The sequence below is a fragment of the Gossypium hirsutum genome, chromosome A13, assembly GCF_007990345.1.
Source record: "Gossypium hirsutum isolate 1008001.06 chromosome A13, Gossypium_hirsutum_v2.1, whole genome shotgun sequence".
NCBI classification, from domain to species: domain Eukaryota; kingdom Viridiplantae; phylum Streptophyta; class Magnoliopsida; order Malvales; family Malvaceae; genus Gossypium; species Gossypium hirsutum.
Window position 1 is genome coordinate 86,086,446 of NC_053436.1, and position 19,770 is coordinate 86,106,215.

At 34.0% G+C, this 19,770-nt stretch overlaps 1 long non-coding RNA gene across 9 annotated transcripts; it reads right to left on the reverse strand.

The window, feature by feature from the left end:
- Positions 1-2,848: 2,848 nt before the first annotated feature.
- On the reverse strand, positions 2,849-7,758 carry LOC107895072 (uncharacterized). Of its 9 annotated transcripts, none has more exons than XR_001683370.2 (9): positions 7,547-7,730; positions 7,155-7,360; positions 6,533-6,689; positions 6,232-6,405; positions 6,010-6,087; positions 5,754-5,930; positions 3,944-4,023; positions 3,750-3,830; positions 2,849-3,221 (listed from the first exon to the last, which is right to left on the reverse strand). It is a non-coding gene; the product is annotated as an uncharacterized lncRNA (long non-coding RNA). The 9 variants fall into 9 exon arrangements; XR_001683373.2 differs by having other exon boundaries at positions 7,155-7,350; positions 7,547-7,668; XR_005908086.1 differs by lacking the exon at positions 6,010-6,087 and having other exon boundaries at positions 7,155-7,398; positions 7,547-7,707.
- Positions 7,759-19,770: the final 12,012 nt, after the last annotated feature.

Sequence of the window (19,770 nt, forward strand, 5' to 3'; positions counted from 1 at the left end):
ACCTTTGTTTTAGTAAATATCATATTTTTATATAACCATCGCAAATAAAGTTTTAAACGAGAAATCCAAATCCCAAAAATTAAACCAAAAATCTGAAGAGTCCAATTAATACAAAACTCTCAAAAATAATCCTTAAATAAATAAAACCTTTATTTAAAGTCAGTTCATAGACTAGTGGTCACTGTGAGACTCCGCTGCATCGATCCGCCTAAGTTTGTGGATTACCTGAACAAAACAGAAAAAAAAAGTGAGTTTACATAAACTCAATGTGTAATCTAACAGAAATAGACATGCTACACATACAGAAATCACATTCAAAAATCACATACACAGTCAGATTTAGATTCGGACTTAGGTCCTTTACAGATTTAGATAACAGAAACAAATATGCGAACAAATGTATAGAATCCTACCCACATCCTTTACACACCAACTCCAATCATCCCTTCACACCATGTGGGGTTAAAAACATCCACCCAACCCTACATACCATATCGTGCCATTACGACACATGTCAAATAATGTGCAGTCAAGCTGCCAGAATATAGGTGATGGTCGCCATACAGAACACTTCCTCCACATATACAAATCCCGCCCCAATCAAATATGTATATTCAGAATTATCATGCTTACATGCTCATATACAGATATCAAATAAAAATAATCAGAATAATCAGATATGCATAACAGTGTCATACTCAGATTAGAATATCAGATCTCACAGTGTTAGGGTTTGGTTAGCCTTTACCGACCCTACGGTAGACCCACAGTTGATCGGAATGACCCGTACGATCCTAGGGAAAGTTTCAGAATTACGGGCCCACATGCCTATGTGGGCCCACACGTCTTGACCCAAAACCCACATGCTCGTGTGGCATGCTCGTGTGGGCTTATACACCTACACTCACAGCACTACACGATCGTGTCTTGCACACGGCCATGCCTTCATCACACATGGTCATATCTCGCACACGACCAACCACACGGCTAGACACACACCCGTGTGGCGTCGATAGTGTGGTTTTTCGGCTTTTGCTGAAGCTCGATTTTTTATGTTTTTGGTACACACCTGATACGGTTTTGATGTGAAACCACTCCTGAGCCCTCCGAAACCTAAAAATAGAGTACCCCACAGCTTTTAGCAACCAATTTACAAGTCTAATACGATTTAACCAAATTCACAAAACTAACTTACCGTTAACGAAAACGATCCAAACCTCGAATCAAGCTGTTGAAGTGAGATTTTTCACCTCATAACCTTCTCCTGATCATAAATTCCATCAATTAACACCATAATCTAACATCTCTAAATCCAACCCATATGTTAAAGGGGATGTAAAATTACTTACCCATCGAATAAAGAACTAAGAACTGCAATAACAATGATTGAACGCAAGATTCACAAACCGAATCAAAGGAAATGAAAGAAAGTTTACTGAAAAGAGAAAAATGTTAGAAGATGGAAGAGGGAAAAATATTTGACATAAGAACTTTTGGGGATTTTTGGAAGTGAGAGGAAAGATAAAAAAATAAAAATAAAATAGAATAAAAATCGAAAATATGCCAACATATCCCTAAATTTTCTTTTTCTCTCCCCACTAACCTAGCCAAACAAAAATAAACATCCATGCTCACGCCAGGACTCGAACATGAGACCCCCAGTACACTAATTCCTTACCATTCAAACCGACAAGCTCGTTCTAATATAAATTAACAAAAATTTTTAAATAATCCCACTGAACAAAGGTAAGGCTCAGATCTAAAATAACAAAATTTTTAAATATGAGACTTGAACTCCAGACCTCATATACACACCCAAAACACTTAACCACTAAAGCAAACAAATATTTGTATCAAGTATTTACAGAAACAGAAATAAATTATTCAGGGCATTACACTTACTTTATATAATATGTATGTATATACATGTATATATATATGATGCAGAAAAACTTTAAAAATGTAAAAAAAAATTGAATTAAAATTATAGATATTTAATTTATAAGGGATTTTCTACCCTGAACAAAGTATACATTATTGCTTGTGCTTAGAACTTTTTAAACTTTACTCATCTTAGAAGTTTCCTTCATTATTTGAGCAAGTGCTCAAGTATTCTAATTTTATTGTCCGCACATATTGACCATTTTTTGGAGCTTATTACTCATGTGATTGTCTTTGATTCTTTTTCTTGCTCTTTGTTGGTCTCTTGCTCATTGTTCTATGTTGGATTGATGTTCTCACTCAACATCCTTATGTACTGAGATGCATGCGCTCTACATTTCAACTTCATAAATTTATTTTTCGTGGATACAAATGATTTTGGTTCTAATTTCACTACAGCAAAACTAACTTTTAGCGGCGTTTTTTAGGCCTTTAGCAGCGCTTTTAAGTGCCGCTAAAACTATTTGTGGCGTTTTTACAAGCGCCGCAAAAAACGCCGCTATTGCTAACGCCGCTAAGTTTGCGGCGTTTATTTGAAAAAATGCTGCTAAAGGTCATGACTTTTAGCGGCGCTTTTACCACAACGCTGCTAAAGGTCATGACTTTTAGCGGCGCTTTTACCACAAACGCCGCTAAAGGTCATGACTTTTAGCGGCACTTTTCCTAAAAATGCCGCTAAAAATCATGACCTTTAGCGACACTTTTTCTAAAAACGCCGCTATATAACAAACCTTTAGCGACGCTTTTTTAACAAACGCCGCTAAAAAATATAAACTTTAAAAAATATATTTTAATTAAATAACATTTATTTTCTATGATAAATATTATATTATGTTTTATTTTTGAAATTTGAACTTTAAACTATACACAATTTTTAAAAAATCATTTATATGTAACTCAACAGAAATTATGTTCAAAGATTCGTTGTGTCACTAAACAAAGAAAAATGATTTACACAAATAAATAAAAGACAAGAGAAAATGAAGGTTCTAATGAGCAAACTATTTTATAAGCAATAAGAAAGAATAGTACAGGAAATTCTTAGTATCCTACTTGAAGAAAGCATCGAAAAATATAAAGAGGATGAGAATGTGTACAAGGAAGCATCTTTAAGTTGAACCATTCTTGATGTCAGGTTCCTTGCCTGTCTCAAGGAGAAAACACTTGCACACAACAAGGACATAATGTCCCTTTCTCCATTTGACTTAATCACCTACATTCTCTCATACCCTTTCTGCCAATAGCAATTGTTCAAGTTCTTCTCTTCTTCTCTCCATTTCCTGCATATAAATGTCCATGAGATTATGGTATTTGATGAGAAAATTAGTTCACAGCTGTGATACTTTCACAATATTGGCCTGAAATACCCTACAAATCAATACCACATTGCAAAATCTCCAATATTCTTATCATGTTAAGGTGTTTATTGATAAATTTCTTAAGAGAAATGTTAACCAATGCCGTGTAATTAAGCATCACTTTTTTCTTGAATTCAGTTAAAGTAAGCAATGTATTAAATGTTAGAGAATATCCTTAAAATGAACTGTTCAAGACTCCTGAAAGGTTGTGGGTTCAATATCTTAACAACAATCACTTGTAACGCACGACAAGAATGGGTTCTTACAGTATATCTGTCAACTTAAGAACACTTGATTATAATGTGGTAGGAGAGGTTTGAATATAAAAAAAAGAAGCATTCAGAGTATGACTAGACCTCCAATTGATCAAACAAAAGAATACATAAATAAGAAATCATCAAGGCAAGATGTAGACCAAAAGGCCAGCTTTGAACAACTCTCATAGCTTACCTCCAGATCTTGAACTGCTTGTTCCCTTGTAATTTCCTTTTGCTGGCGAGAACATTTGAGAAAGCCAATGCATAGGATTCCCTGACAAATTTATTATCAGTACAATCAAGGAGTAAACAAGTAGCAAAGAAATGAAACAAATTAAAACATTATATCAATTATTCAACGGTATTTTTAGGAAGGATGTTCAAAACCAGAATCCACAATAGATCGAAGCAGCTCCGGTTTCAGTAGAAAGTCTCTGAATCCCGAACTATGAATTCCAACATACCCCCTACACCACATAAAAAAGAAATGAAACAAATTAAAATAAAATTGCTTTACACTAAAACTAGCAGATTATATTAGAACATTGTTTTCCTTAAAAATATTTACAATAAGTTAAAAGAAATATTTTAAAATTTGATTATGTATATAATTATATGTGTTTGCTTTAATTATATGTCTTGAAATAAAGTTTGTATGCATAAATAACTCCCCATATACAAACTATTTCAATCAGCATAAATCAGATAATTTGTGGCTTCAACATGCTGACTTTACCATAATTTTGTCTAAAATTTACAATCTTTAACATGGCACATCACTAAATTTAAATAGATGATTTCACAATCATTATATCTACATTTGGACCTTAATAAACCTAGAAATTATCCATGCCAAAACACATTTAATGTGTCCAAGAATCAGACAGTATAATGCAGCCATTAATCAAAACGAACTCTATTCAATCTATTCGAATTTGAACAACATAAAACATACTAGACTCTTCTACAAATGCTAGAAAACTTGTCCTTACCAGGCTATTTAAACGGCATAAACAAGGTAAAATCATGAGATTTAATCCGGCTTTTACTCATTAATTTTTTTCAAAGTCGAACCGCATCTTTCATGTCCCAAAAATCATAAAATTCAACATGCAGTATCATAAAATCAGTTTGAGCTCCAACCTTTAAATTTTCAAAAGAATATCACATCAAAAATTGGATAGAAATAATATTGACTATTTCAGCCCAAAACTCTCTTTCCTTTTTGTCTTTTACAGTTCATTTTTTTTCATGAAATAGTTTTTGATGTCACGAATTTACAAACTAAAGTTTAAACAACTTTTTTCACTGATATCCAATATTGACTGCTAAATTGACTTAGATTTAAAGTATGTTCTTTTACCTATCAATGAATATTGATTTACTATACCAATCATTGAATTATTACTTGAAGCTTAATGGCAGAACTTTAAAAAAAAAACTTAACAATCTAGTAACTTAAATAAAAAATTTTGTATAGTTCAGCGATAAAATTATATATGTTTTTAATTTAGTGGTTAAAATAAAACTCAGTGTTGTATTTATAGCAAAAAAATTATGATTATATTATACCAAATTTATATGGAGATTTTGTGACAAATAAATAGTGGATACTCTTGATAACATTAACATGTAGTTTGGCAAACACCTGAGGATATTGTTGTTAATACATTTTTCAAAAAAAATAGATATTTCTTAGTGCCGACTTTTAGATGCTTATATTTTGAAATATTAATAAAATTATAATTTAATTAATAAAATTATAATTTAATTTTCAATATTCTTTAATAATTATATACTAGAATTTTACTGTTAAAATAATCATAAAAACTTGAATTTAAACGTATATTAAATCTGATTGTAGATAGCAATAGAAATCATGTAACATTAAATCTGATTAATGCGTTAGATATTGTTCATCATTTTCATATAATAAACTGCAAATTTTGAAGTGCCAATAAATAAGTTCAGATGAAAGCATAAAAACTTACAAATACCCTTCCATTCAAAGGAACCTTTCAAAAGGAAAGGCAACCAAAATAGAAGGTAAGATGGTTATGAGAAAAGGGAAATTTAATAATCAACTAAATCAATTGTCCAGAGAAAAAAAAATCTTGAGGTAGTTCAAAATCAGAGTATAATTTCAGGTCAAGTAATTATTAAAAAAATAATCAAATGAGTATATAAAATTACATACCTTCACGTTTGCGTGCTTCCTCTTATTCTCTCCTCTTCAGACCTCACATAGAATATTTTCTTCCTCTTGATATCCCTTTCCTGCTTCCAGGCCTGAATAATTTTCTAACATGTGTGCCAACCTATTCTTCTCTTTCAAGTCCCCATCATGATGCTGCCTACTCAACTCAACTTCCAGCTACAACATAGAAAAACAGAATTACGAATGATTATATCAAAAAGGTTGACAATGGCAAAAATACAAAACAAAACAGAACCTCTCATAAAGAAAGACTGCGACATATAAACGCTGCTCTTCCCTTCAAGATATGGAAATGCAAATGAAGATAGAACATCTGTTGAGGCAGACTTAAGATAACAAATCAAAGTCTTTGATATGTTTATAAAACATGAAAGGTCATATGTTACAAGACCTGGAAAGAGAAGCACTCAAAACAAAGTATTTCTTTCAACTGCAAAACAAGGAATTAAAATTTTACCTGTTGTTCACGTTCATGAAGCACCTTCTCTTCTAGCAGTCGTCGTTGAAAAGTGGCTTCAATCAAAGGTGCTGCTTCCTCTCTCTTAGCTCTTTCCATATGGTTCATTGTTTTTGCAACCTTTTGTAGTCTCTTCTCCTGTTCCTGCCTCTCCTTTAGCTGCTCACTCATCGCCTGCTCAAGCAAGGTTTGCTTTGTTAATTTCTCCTGGACACATGCATAGTCAGAACTTAAATAAAAAATAAAAATAAAGAACAGCTTATAGGAGTCGGAAACTTAATGAAAATAAATGGTTGTTCACCCCATCTAAAATTGGCTTCCTTTTCCCTCTTTTCAAATGCTTTTCAGTTTCCTGTAGAAACACCTGTGCTTCTTCAAACTCCTGCTCCTCTATTTCCTTACAGATTCTTTCAGCTCGCTGTTGCTCAAATACAGCAGCAAGCCTCTTTTTCAAGTGCCTATAAAATTCCTACCAAGCATGACAATCTAGAAAGAACTATTGATATGAACTCATGAGAGCAAGTTTTGATTAGGCTAGGGTTCAAGAGTCTTCACATTTATCTATTTTAACTATAACATTTAAGCTTTTATAGTTTAACTCAGGGACAATACCATTTCAAGTATTTATCATCACACTTTTTCAAACTCAACATCTTTATTAAAAGGCAGACTCAACATACCAAACAGTTTAACCTCAAATTTGCATTGGTTCAGATGTCTTTACTCACATCTTTATTGACAGGTTTTATGGAGACTAATTGTTCTGCTTCAAAGGACAAATAGAAAGTACTCAATTTATCACGTAGACTACATTACTTCAAAGGACCCAGAATTGAATACAAATAGAATCGCATGAAATTCAAAGAAAACATACAGTAGAACCTTGGGGGAACAAATAAGCAAGAGAACAGACACATATGTACCATTGTTGGAGACTAATTGTTCTACTTCAAAGGTCTTGCACTGGGAAAGGGGGCGGCGGCCGCAAGTGCAGGTTTTGGAGTGGACCTAGAAGATGCTGATTTTGCTAAAATGTTGGAGAGCATCGACTGACACTTCTCCTGCTGCTGTTTAAATCTATCTAACTTCTCTTGTAATGCCATCACTCAAGACCTTAACCTTCACAACTCTTAAATCCCAGAGACAAAAAAGAAAGAAAAATCAAAGCTGAAAATCAGAAAAGCTTGTCAATAGAACTACCCAAAATCGCTGAATCTTAAGAATATTTCTTTACTTTTCCCAGCTTTTGAGGTTTTCTATCAAACTTTAATTTCGAGTTAAAACACTTCAAATCACTGAATCTTAAGAAAATAACCTTGGTAGTTGGTAAGGGATTTCAACGAGCTTTCGGCTTCAATTTCCGTTTAGATGACTATCCTTTGATAAAAGGTTGAAGAGAGAATGAGAGTCCTAAGCGAAAACGCAGAAGAAGAGGGAGTAACGAGCGGGTAACAAAAAATTGGGGATTTTGATTTTCCCTGTTTGCGGCGTTTCCACTAAAAACGCCAGTATAGCTTAACTTTTCACGGTATAGTTCAAATTTTTGTGGCGTTTTGTCTAAAAACGCCACTATTGCTTAATTTTAATTTTTTTTTATTTTTAACATATTTTTTCTATTCTTTTTCTTTCAAAATTTTTAACATATTTTTGTGGTGTTTTGTCTAAAAACGCCACTATTACTTAATTTTAATTTTTTTATTTTTAACAAAAAATTAGGGATTTTGATTTTCCCTTTTTTGCTGTAGTGGTTTAATGTGTAATTGTAGACGTGAAATTTTAACTGTGGTTTAAATGTATAGTTGAAACTTTAATTTTGATTTAATCATACACATTTAAAAAAATAAATACATCAATATATTTTTATATTGAATAAATATAAATATTTATGTATCCATGCAATATATAAATATAAAATGATGTTATATCAATAATTGTGTAAAAAAACGAAAAAACGTGAAGACACAAATATATATTTTAAAAAGAAAATGAGTTACAATTAAAAAACGTGGAGACACAAATGAGTGCAGAAAATTTTCGTTCGTATAAATAAATATATATTTTAATTAATCAGTATAGATAAATATTAAAATAGTATAAACAAAAAACTATTAATAAAATTTAAAGGTAAACTTATCATTTAAAACGTTTTCCACAAATCCCTTCAATCCATTAAACAATATAACACCTTATTAATATATAAAAAATATTTTTTTATCAAAATCAAGATATCTATTATCGATAATAATAATTAATTATAGGGTTTAGGATTTAATTATTGAATATGATTCACTTGAGATTAACATACTATATATATACCCATGGCCATTAAACCTTAAACCATAAAACCCTAAATCATAGACCTTAAACCTTAAATATTAAACCGTAAACCAAAAAATAAATTTAATCAATATTAAGTATTGCTTCCATTATTTATTATGAACATAAGCTTTTACATTAATATATATGTATATACACATCATGTTTTTAGGGGTTTAGGGTTTTAAAAGTTATAGTGTAGGGTTTAGGGTTTTTAAGGTTTAGAGGTTTAGTGTTTTAGGGGTTATAGATTAGTGTTCATGATTTTTTTGGGGTTTAAGGGGTTATATGACTTTTAGCGGCGTTTTACCAAAAGCGTCGCTAATGCTCCGACTTTTAGCGGCGTTTTACCAAAAGTGCCGCTATTGCTCTGTTTTTAGCGGCATTTTAGCAAAAAACGTCGCTATTTCTCTGTTTTTAGCGGCGTTTTTAGTAAAACGCCGCTATTGCTCTGTGTTTTATAATTTTTGCGGCCTTTTTTGATAAAACGCCGCTAAAAACGCCGCTAAAGCCCTATTTTCCTGTAGTGTTTCCTAAAGTTTCATTTGATGAAGCACCCATTTGATCATAATCTACTCTTGTTCAGGAGCTATAATGTGGAAAAAGATAAGATTAAGATCCCTAGAATTATTTATTCTTATATCCTTTGGGTAGGTTCTGTCTTCATCTCATTGATTATGCAAGTGGGTGGAATATGTTGGCAAAAAAAACTACTTCTTGTTTCAGCTGCTAATTTGGGTAACCAAAGGCTATATTATAGTAAGGTTGTAGAATTCCTCATAGAGAGTTAGAAGCAACCAAATTCAAAGGTGGGTTAAACTCACGTATGTAAAGGGGAGATTCATTCATGAAAAAGCGAAAAGTCATATTATGAGTCCTATTACAATTAGGGGTGATATCAGTTTGGTTCTTAGCTTTTTATACTAATTTTTTGTTTTGAATTTTTAAATTTATTTTGATAAAATGAGTTTTTTTTTCAACTTTTGAATTTATTTGACAAAATTTTAAAGTAATTTTCATATATATATATATTTCTAAAAAACAATACTTTTTAAGTAAATACAAATAATCATTAACTTTTAAATAGATTTAAAAAAATATTTTTATATAGATTATTTTCACTATTTTAAATATTAAATATTTATTTTACATAATAAAAATTAAAATTAATTCTAAATTAATTGAAAAATAGAATTCGGTTTAGTTTTGGGTAACCACAAATTTTTTAACTTACACTCCATAAACCACCAAAACACTTTAATTCATATTGGTTTTCAATTTTCAATTCTTCTTACTCAACCCTAATGAAAAGCATTGAACAAGGAACGAAGACAATCTATTTACCTTCACAATATATCAGAACGAATCATGTTCTTACCTACCCTAAAATTAAATGAATTGATTTAGGTCAACAATTTAAAAAAACCTAATGACAAGCATTAAAAAGGGAGCGTGAATAATCTATTTACCTTCACAATAATCCATAATATATCATGCTCTTACCTATCCTAAAATTAGATGAATTGATTTAGGTCAACGATTTAAAAAACCCTAATGACAAGCATTAAAAAGGGAGCGTGAATAATCTATTTACCTTCACAATAATCCATAATATACCATGCTCTTATCTACCTTAAACTTAGACAAATTGATTTAGGTCAAAGATTTAGAAAAAAAGGCACCATGATATCTTCTTTGAGTAAAAGTTTGAACTTGCAATTTTAATGCAGGAGAGTTGCCGATACTACATTAATATCAATTGAGACATTGTTAGAGTTCACATAGTAGGCGTTAGCTGATGCAGTTAGGTAGTTAGCAAGAAGCTATTAATACAACTAGCAATTGTTGAAGAGTTGGTTTAAGAGCAGTTATCCTAGTTCTCTATAAATACTGTATGTACAAATGAACTAAGTCAGATATTCATTCAAGATACAGAAATAGAATTGTTTGTTCTCTTTCATTCTCAAATATCAATATAGAAGTCTTGCATACCTTCTAGCATGGTATCAGTCGCCTTGTGATCCTTGGTGTTATGGCTGCCATGGATTCCGCTGAATCTGCCTTAGTTGATGTGGTTGTGCTCGTTTCACTGGTGAAAAAGTTGTAAACTCTTTCCCTCGGCATGATCTTGTGAAACTTGATGAAGGAACTTTCATTCAATGGCAACAACAGGTACGCTTCATATTACGTGGACATGGTTTGATAAGATTTCTAGACGGGACCTTACCTCCGCTGTCGAGGTTTATTTAATCACCAGATGGTTCCCTTACTCCTAATCTGTCTGTGCTGGTCTTCACGCAACAAGATTAGTTCCTCGCTTCGTGGTTGCTATCCACGATAAATGGCTCTTTGTTGACTTCCTTCACGGATGAAAAAATGGCATGTGATGTATGGACTACGACAAGAAGTTTGTTTGCGGCTGACATCGGTGCTAAACAATCTAGGATTCGTCATGAACTTCATTCCTTAAAGAAAGGTATGCTTTCGATTAAAGATTATGTTGCTCGCATAAAGAATTTGTGTGTACTTTTGAAAGCTTCAAGTACTTGTATTCCCGAGGCTGAGAAGACAGAAATAATGCTTACCGGATTACCTCCTAAATTTGATGCCATTGTCTCCTCGGTGTCTGTTTCGTCCGAGCCAGTGTCGTTTCAGAAGCTTGTCAATGCCTTGGTTGAGTGTGAGAACCGTCAATTACGAGCGGTTCAAGAGGTGACCTTACATGCTAATCTCGTCGAGGGAGCTCTGTCGCTAACACTAGATGGCCCCGTCCGTGGTGGTCACCCTCCGTCCAGTGGCCGTGGAAGAGGATTCCAGCCGCGCGTGTAATGCTAAATCTGCAACAGATTTGGACACCTTGCTCAATGATGCTATTATAGATTTCATCGTGACTTTGACGACTTGCCGGTGATAAATTAGGCACCTCAAGAGGGTGATCAGCCCGTACATCAGGGCTCTGTGTCACAAAGAGGATTTTTTGAAAGAAGAGGTTGGTCTTCATCTCAACGGCTAAAGTTTACCCATCCGAATGGCACAATTATTTTGGTCAAAATCAATTTAGTCAAAATCCCTGTTCAACTGGAGCAAATGGTCACGTGGGTGCCTTAAATGAAGATTCGGCTCCTCCTAATATGAATTGGCATCAAGGTTGGATTGGGTATGCGCATAGGCCTGCATCATATGGGCCAAATAGGCTGAATGCATACCAAGTAGGCTGAATATTAATGCTCCTTTACATGAGCAACATGGGTTCAATAGGCTAGATGTAAATAGTAATGCTTTTGGGCTTGAAAATTTCAATGGTGTTGGGCCAATGAGTAATTGCGTTCAAGTGGGTTACCCATTGAGCCGTGGTCATATGGTTAGGCCTTCCAATAATGAAGGGTGTGATGCTTCGGCCACATTTGTTCCTTGGAGAACCAAATCGCGAGCTCGTGTCTATACTGGTTTAGACTCATGTATTGGTCTTCCTCGAGTCGGTGATTTGCATGCATCTAATTTTTTGGAGTCATCCGAGTCACATGTCAACACCATATTTGTATATACCTGTGCCTGTTGGTACTGATTCATGGTATCTGGACTCGGGTGCTAGCAACCATGTCTATTGTGATGCTTCGATACTACGTGACTCCACTCCGTACTTAGGCACGTCTTCCCTATTAATGGGTGATGGGACTCCCGCTCTGATCTCGTCTATTGGTAATGATGTTTTACCTACATATTCTAAACTACTTCGACTATCTGATGTTTTATGTGTACAACGAATACGAAAAAATTTATTGTCTGTGTCTCAATTTGCCAAAGATAATAATATGTATTTTGAGTTTCACTCGGCGTATTGTGTTATTAAAAACATCATGACCCGGGAAACACTGCTGAAGGGCCATATTCGTGACGATTTATATCAGTTTTCTCTGCTAGATATGTCTAATGAATTTGCTCAAGCCTCGGTTGCTACCTCCATTGTGCTTCAAAATAAGTCTAACAAAGGTGATGTGTTTTCTTTGTGGCATAAACGTTTTGGCCATCCGTCTATTATTGTTATTAAAAGTGTTTTAGACAAAGGTAATATTGTATCGAATAAAAATGGTCTTGATGGTATATGTCCAGTGTGTCAAAAGGGAAAGTCGCATAAATTGTCGTTTTCACTTTCTACTATTGAATATAGCACTCATTTTGACTTGGTTGTCTTTGATCTTTGGGGTCCTGCCTCAGTTACTTGTGGGAATAATTGGTATTATATTACATTTATTGATGTATGTACTCGTTTCACGTGGATTTACTTACTTCGTCAAAAGTCTCAGGCAGTGCAATGTTTTGTTCATTTCACAAACTCATTAAAACTCAGTTTGGGAAGAATATTAAAATGTTTCAGAGTGATTGGGGCGGAGAGTATCGAGGCTTCACGCCTGTTCTGGCCTCTCAAGGAATTATTCATAGAGTAACTTGTCCGTATACTTCTGAACAAAATGGAGTGGCTGAGCGTAAACATCGCTACATAGTTGACATGGGCATCACTCTTTTAGCTCAAGCTAGTATACCTATGGAATATTGGGGCTATATGTTTTGCTGTGCGATACATCTCATTAATCGACTTCCTACACCAGTTCTGAAAGGTCAGTCTCCGTTTCAGGCTCTTTATGGATACGACCCCATCTATGATCATTTGAGGGTATTCGGATGTTGTTGCTTTCCGTATTTACGCCTGTTTCAAGCACATAAGTTGGATTTTTGCTCCCAACCATCTACTTTCTTGGGATATAGTACCCAACACAAGGGGTATCATTGTCTTCTACCAACCGGTAAGATAATTGTCTCACGGCATGTGGTGTTTGATGAGACTAAGTTTTTGTCAACTGAGCCCGTTCTTGAAAAAAATATGTCGATACAAAGTCAAACTGTCTCAACGTTCGTCCCACTTGTTCGAACCGATGCTCCTCACTCTGCAGAGCCTTCCGTTACTCAACCACCTACGCTGAGTTCTCAACAAGACATTTGCTCATTCACACATAATATTGTCAACGCTCAACCTGAGGTTGGAACTGCCCGTGAGTCTTATAGTCCTTCCCAGCCTAGTCATGATGATGATGGTGGTATTGAGTCTTCGTTTGATGGTCAGTCATTGATCCACTCGTAACCAATACTCACCCAATGCTGACTCGATCAAAGGCTGGTATTTTCAAACCCAAAGTGATGTCTGTTGAAGCTGTGGAACCTTCTACAATTGAGGAAGCCTTGTCATCCTCCGAGTGGCATGCTGCAGGTCAAGTAGAATATGATGCTCTTATTCGCAATTCTACCTAGGAGCTTGTTCCACTACTACCAAATCGCAAGGTTATCGGGTGTAAGTGGCTTTTCAAGATTAGCGAAATCTAGATGGTACCCTTGCCCTGCGAAAGGCTCAGGTAGTTGCTAAAGGATGTTCTCAAGTTCTTGGGTGTGATTTCAAGGAAACGTTTAGTCCTATAGTAAAACCTGCCACTATTCGGATTATTTTGTCAATTGCAGTCTCCAAAGGGTGGCCACTAAGGTAGGTCGATGCCAACAATGCCTTTTTAAACGGTGATCTTGATACTGAAGTTTTCATGTACCAACCTCCGGGGTATGAACAGTATGATTGATAATACTCTAAAATGACGTGTTTTTATATATTAATCATGTGTTTATTTTGAGCTTGAGCCTATTAATTTATGCTATTTATGTCTTTTTATCTTTTAGGGACTAAGTTGGAGGCGAAGAGTAAATTCAAGGGAAAAAGCATCAATTTAGAGATTAAATGGGCCAATATGCAACGCGGGACAAATATGGTGCCAAAAGTGTGAATATGGAAGACACAAGGACTTAAAAGCAAATAGAAGAGATTTTATTTTGGAAGACTATTTTATTTTATTTTATTTTATTTATAATAGGATAATTAATATTAAGATAAATATTAGGATTATTTAATTTTAGGATTTTATTTTAACTATCTTTATTTATCTTTAATTAAATGTATTTATCTTTTAGAATTTAAGTTAAATTAGACTATCTTCCTAGCACTATAAATAGGGGGTGAAGTGACTCTATTTGGAGGTTCATCTTTTCTGTAAACACTCTCCCCCCAAAAGTCTTTTGTTTTTTCCATATTTTTTTTCTTTCAATAAAATTGCTTTTTCCATAATTTTATTTACTTTCCCACCATTATCATGAGCCACTAAAACCCTTCTAGCCAAAAGTTGTCAATATTTCCCCAAAAAGGGTTCTTGAGTCCTAGAATCCGTACTTAGCCTTCTCGCCAAGTATTCATCGTTTCTCCGCACTATGGGCTGACGCTTCCGTCCATGGCCCTTAAGAAGTAAGCTTTTCAGCATATGCAAAGGCGGCCGCTTTGTATGTTTTGGAAGGATTGCATAGTCAGTTCGTTAACTTACTGCATCAGAGGTTGGCGAGCAAAAGAGACAAAATGGCGTGGGATTTTCCATTGAGAAGCGTTGATCTACAATAGATTACTGGCTAGAGTCAGGTTCCCTAAAAATTGTAAGTCTAATATTTGGAGCTGGTAGTCGTAGGCGTCCTCTTCCACTGTAACTGGCTTACTTGAGTCGAGAAGGATCATCCAAAAGCCAAGGATTGAGCCCAAGGCGGAATGACACAACTGGAGGCTGGAACTTTCCCATAAGAATTTCTTTTCTCTTAAAACTCTCTTTATTATTTTTATTATTTTCGTAATCATAATTTCAGTAAACTTTAAATTCTGTTTTTATTTTATTTTCGCTTCCAAAATCAATTCTTAAATTCTATTTTTTTTTATTTTTTCCTGGAACGCAAGTTTTCTTGGGCACGATTCTGCCTAAGATTTCGAAAAACAAGTATTCGTATAATTCGGTCCCTGAGGATTCGACCCTACTTCCCCTTTACTATTTCTTTTTCGCTATTTTACAGGGAATAGGATATTTTTGGTGCTCTCAACGACCGCATCAATAATTTAGATCAAAAACCTTTTATGTGCCGTCTGAAGAAAGCTTTGTATGGTTTTCGTTAGGCTCCTCGTGCCTGGTTTGAGAAACTGAAACAGTTTCTTGTCTCGGTTGGGTTTGTTGGTTCCAAATCTGATTTATCTCTGTTTGTGTGGGTGATAGATGTCTCAACTCTTTATGTGCTTATGTATGTAGATGATATTATAATCACTGGAAATCTGTCTACTTCTATAGATTAGTTTGTTCAGTTATTAAATAGTGAGTTCTCGCTTAAGGATATGGCTGATCTGCATTATTTTCTTGGGATAAAAGTCACTTGTTCTTTTGGTTTTCTTCATCTTTGTCAACGAAAATATATCTGTGACATACTTGATCGGTGTTTGATGCTCACGGAAAAGAGTGTGCATACGCCTATGATCAGCTCGTCTACCATGTCCAAGGATGATGAAGAGCGGTTGGCAGACTCGACTGAGTACAGGAGCCTTGCTGGAGCTCTTCAGTATGTGGTTATGACTAGGCCTGATATTACGTATGTTGTAAATAGAATATGTCAATTCATGCATAGTCCTATTAATACCCATATGGTGGCACTGAAACGTATTTTACGGTATTTGAGTGGCACCTTTGATTTTGGGTTAGTCTTTTGTCCATCTATTCGATTGTCTTTAGTTGGATATGTAGATGCCAACTGGGGGTTAGATTTTGATGACCGATGATCGACGTCAGGTTACTGTGTATACTTCGGTCAAACTCCCTTATCATGGTGTTCTAAAAAGCAGCCAGTGGTTTCTCGTTCCACGGCTGAGGCGAAATATAGAAGTCTTGTTGCAGCAACAAGTGAGGTAACCTGGTTACTGTGATTACTTCAAGAGCTATAGGTTAAGTTTATTGATACTCCAACTATTTGGTGCGATAGCTCTAGTGCAGTAGCGGTTGCGGCCAATCCGGTTTTACACTCAAAGTTTAAGCATGTAGAACTAGACCTATTTTTTGTTGATGAGAAAGTTGCAGATAGATCTCTTCTGATAAATAAGGTTCTTGCTTGTGACCAGGTGGCTGATGTCCTTACAAAACCCTTGCCAGTGACGGTTTTTACTTGATTTTGATGTTTTCTTTGAGTTTTACACATCGAGAAGATGGGTGAATGTTAGAGTTCACATAATAGGCATTAGCTAATGCAGTTAGGTAGTTAGCAAGAAGCTGTTAATACAACTAGCAATTGTTGAAGAGTTAGTTTAAGAACAGTTATCCTAGTTCTCTATAAATACTGTATGTACAAATGAACTAAGTCGGATATTCATTTAAGATACAGAAGTAAAATTGTTTGTTCTCTTTCATTCTCAAATGTCAGTATAGAAGTCTTGCATACCTTCTAGCAGACATTGAGCACTTATGAAGGTCCTCACTCAACTTGAAAGGTATTACCTCTTCCAATCTCACATTAAGAAATATATTATCTATTTCATGATTCTCCGATCCTATATTATTAAAAGGTTGATGATTCATTATGATATACATAAAAGGTAAACTACTTTAGTTGGTCACCTAATTTGTTGGGTGATTACATTTTGATTTCACAAATAAAAATACTTGCAGTTTGATTACCATTGTTAGAGAAAATTTTCATTTTAGTCACCCAAATATTAAATCCCTAACTGTAATTGATTATGAACACTATATCATCATTTTTTTACTTTTTTTTACCCTCATTACTACTGTTCATCATCTTATTCCCTTCAACACCACCCCTACTTCTACCATTCTTCTTCTTCCTTTGCACCCAACTTCTAGCATTACACTAAACTTAGTTGCGAGAGGAGGGATGAACTCTATGAAAGGTTCAATGACTCAAATCCAGGGACTATCAAGCACTACCTCTGATGTTTTTAATGCTACAAAATTCACTTAAATAGGCTAATGACTCACTTCATGCCGAGTCAACTCGCTTATTGTCTTTTTTTGATCAACTTGACCCTTTTAAACACTCTCTTGGTTACCTCTATTTCTTTGAGTTATTTTTAATTTTTCTTTTCACAAAAAAATATAAATAAATAAATAAATACGGTTATTTTATATGGATTTTTTTTGTGGTTGTTGGGGTTTTGACACATAAAGGAAGAAAATAGAAGCAAGTAACTTGGATGAAGTAAAGTTAAACTTCAATACTTGAATAAGTAATATGCCATATATATAAGTAATTTGGATAACATATGTTGGATTTTGAGTAAAAAAACAGAAGAAGAAAAGAAAATGGATGCCAAAAAAAAATTGAACAAGAAGAAAATTGAGTTTTTGATCTCCAAAAAATCTAATCTTTCATTAACTAGAGATGCATTCATATTACAAAGAAATATGGCAGTTAACTAATGTTTAACTGCTCCCGCTAATACATGACTTAAGCCTAGCTAGAATTAAAAACAAAATGTAGCTGACATATTTGCCTTTACATCACATTCAAATCTTTAACAAATCCTACTAACTTTAAAAGTCAAATTACAAAGGAACTAAATCAAGTTACAAATAAACAAAATAAACAAAATGCTACTGCTCCTCTGGTTCAGCTTGAATGCTGGTTTCCTGTTGCATTGCAGGCCAAAGTTTGACAGTGGTTTGTAGATCTTTTTCAAAATTTGATGTTTGGTTGCTGGGAAATAAAGAAATATTAAATCTATTTTTATATGTATTTTAATATTTAGGATGAAAAATAATTGCTAAAAATTTCATTAATGGTTGAACATTGAGGCATGCACTGCTGGTCTAGTTACAAAAGAGAAAATTAGTTCATATGTGCTAATCATTGCCAGGTTTCTCAGTTCAAGTGTTTCTGAGCAAATTCGGTTGGCTTCTCATAAGTGCATAACTCTTACTTTGAACCAAATTATATATTAAGATTGCCAAATCACTTTCTTGTTTCATGTTGGTGTTGTTAATTTTGAACTCAACATGATTGTCAGTTATATATGTTTGTAAGAGGTTCAAGGACCAAGTTCTATTGCTCATGGAACCCTTGCATGGGTTGCTCCGATGCTGACCGTTATTCGACGTCTCGTATGGATTTAACTCTGTAAGTTTTGAAATAATGTGGTGGTTGAAAGTAGGGAGTAAAAGGAAGAAAAATAGTGGTGTGGAGGGGAAGAAGATGATGAACAATAGTAATAGGGAAAAAATGAAAAAAAAATGGTTATATGGCATGCGCAGTTAGTTGTCTTTAAGATTTAATATTTGAGTGATTAAAATGTAAAATTTCTCTAGTAGTGGTGACCAAACTTAAATATTTTTATTTGAGTGACAAAAATAAAAACACCCAAAAAAATTGGAAGGTGTGTTTTTTTGAAAAATCCGGAAGAGTGTAAGCCTAAAGCAAACAATACCTTAAATTGGGTGCAATCCACGTAAGAATGTGGAGCTTGACTAGCTTATGGATGTAGAGATTTGAGGAAAAAAATACTCTTTGATCTTATCACGTAGTGGAATCCTTAAGAGATAAAAGATATGTTGCATAAGGAAAGTTGTTCAAAACAAAAGATAATGATTCCTTTGTATCAAGGGATATCATTTCCTTTTTCTTTTCATTATTTTCTGTAACTTTTTTGAATTAATTAAAAATACTTTCTCCTTGTCCTAAACTTACATATCAGGGCCAACCTTTTTTTATTGACTTCTATTAATGGTCGAAATAGTCAGTTTGACAATAGTTGTTCCCAACAATAGTTACTCTTACACATAATGATTTTTCTAAAATTACTATTAATAGAAACGTTAGTAATTAAAAACAAGAATTTACAATTAAATGATTTGCTTAATTAGGTGAACCTAATACATGCGACTCATTCAACATCGTAAAATTAAAAGATTCGACGTGTGTCAAGTTTACATGTGAAAGCTTTAACTTAGTAATAATTTTTATATTCCAAGTTGAATCGAGAAATTGGGTTTAAAAATAATGAGTGTTCAATTGTTAGCAATTGATTAAGTATTATATCACTAATTCATTCATCACACTTCATTAAACGCAACATTAGTATTCAATTAGAAGATTCACTTGAGACCATTAGTTTTAGCTTAGTTTAACTAATTTATTCATACCCTTTCCTAATATTAGGATTGATAATTATTATGTTTGCTTATTTGGTATTTACTGGAGTTGGTTTAACAAAGTAAGCATTTGTGTGAATTGGAACTCAATTTGAATTTCCAAATTTTTATCCCTTCCCAAGTAAGTGTTTCACTGTAGCCGATCATCACCCCTATCTGACCTAGATTCCCT